The 1,744-nt window shown below is 46.8% G+C and overlaps 1 non-coding gene across 1 annotated transcript; it reads left to right on the forward strand.

Moving 5' to 3' along the window:
• The first annotated feature begins 1,360 nt into the window (after positions 1–1,360).
• On the forward strand, positions 1,361–1,466 carry LOC112090002. The gene has a single exon (XR_002901361.1). It is a non-coding gene; the product is annotated as a small nucleolar RNA R71 (small nucleolar RNA).
• The last annotated feature ends 278 nt before the right edge of the window (positions 1,467–1,744 follow it).

Genomic DNA, 1,744 nt, shown 5'->3' on the forward strand with positions numbered 1-1,744 from the left:
TAAAGCACACGGTAAGGTAAAGCTGCCCGGATCGGATAGCTTCCTTGGTATAGACCTCCTTTGTATTATGGCGCTGCATTCATGGCTCAGTATTACCATACCCTGGAGCTCCTTTGTCTTGTTGAGGATCGCATCCTTTAGAAATTTCCCAAGCTGTGGTATAGCTAAGAAAGCATCTATAATGGGTAAGGTGAGTTGCGTGTTCACCAAGTGTTTCTCAAAGACCGCTTTGGCTTTGTCTAAGATTTTCTTTTTGAAACGCCCTGGGAATGGTATCTTGGGTTGGTAAGGTGGTGGTGGAACGTATGGCTTTTCAAGCTCAGTTGTCTTTTCCACTTCTTTTCCTTTGTCCTTGATCGGTTCTTTCTCAAAATCTGCTTCTTTACACGCATCACCTGAGGCTGCCTCCCCCTCTAATTGCTCATTGGCCTCAATGAGCTTAGTCTTAGGCTTCGGAGCTTGTAGTTCCTTGCCACTTCTCAATGTAATGGCGTTCACGTACTCCTTGGGATTGGGCTCCGGTTTACCTGGTAAAGCCGGGCCTCGGGATGATGTAGAGGCTTGATTCTGCTTAAGCTCTCTGATATCTTGCTGCATTGTCGCGTGCTGGCTCTCAACTCTCTGCTGACCCTGTAACAGTTGCTGTAATATCCCACAGACATCGTTTCCCATCTGATTCTGACCCGTTCCCTGATTCTGTTGCTGATTACCCATCGGCTGCGGATTGAACCCTGGTGGAAACTTGTGATGTTGCGGTTGGCTGGTGAAGTTGTTACCCTGAGCCGCTTGATTCTGATGAGTGTAGCCGTGCTGTTGCCCACTGAACTGTTGTTTGGGCTGGAAGGTATTCTGAAAAGGAGCTTTCGTAGCATAGCTTTGTTGTTGTTGCTGAGCAGGGTACACTTGGTCTTGAGGGTTAGCTACATTCGGGTTTCTGTATGAGAGGTTTGGGTTACTGTTGTAGTTGTTAAACCGCTGATACCTCTGCTGATTCCCTATGTAGTTCAGCTCCTCTTGAGTTAGACCATCTTCATTAACATTGTCAAAACTTGGCCCTTGCTCATCAAACTCGCCTACAAAGTGTATTGGCTTTTGTGTCGCCATCAGAACCTTGTCAAGCTTGCTCTGAAGCTCTCTTATATCCTTTTTCATACGCTGTTCTTCATTGGAGCCCTCTGTACGGTCTACTCTATCAAAGTCTTCTCCATAAGTATCATTAGACATGGCTAGGTTCTCGACTAGTTCCATTGCCGCATTGATCTTTTTCCCAAGAAAATTTCCATTTGAAGCTGTGTCGAGTTGGTTTCTGATCTTGGGGAGTGCACCTCGGTATAAAGTACTCAAGAGGGATGCCTCTGAGAAGCCGTGGTGGGGGCATTGGTTAGGTAGCTTCTAAACCGTTCCCAAGCTTCGCTAAAGCTCTCGTTGTTGTGCTGCGTGAAGCTTGAGATCTGGTTTCTGAGCTTAGCCGTGCGTGATGTGGAAAACAACTTTGATAAGAACGCCAGTTTACACTGCTCCCAGGTTTGTATAGAACCCCTCGGGAGGTTCTTTTCCCACTGGTGAGCTTTATCACCGAGGCTGAATGGGAACAAGCGTAGCTTGAAGCTATCTTCCGAGACACCATTGATCTTAGTTAGGTCGCAAACCCGATCAAACTGATCTAGATGCTCAAGAGGGTCTTCTCCGGCTAAACCGTGGAACTTTGAGTTCTGCACCATATTGAGCAGGGAAGCTTTAACCT

This window comes from Eutrema salsugineum, unplaced genomic scaffold (assembly GCF_000478725.1).
Source record: "Eutrema salsugineum unplaced genomic scaffold, Eutsalg1_0 scaffold_11, whole genome shotgun sequence".
NCBI lineage: Eukaryota > Viridiplantae > Streptophyta > Magnoliopsida > Brassicales > Brassicaceae > Eutrema > Eutrema salsugineum.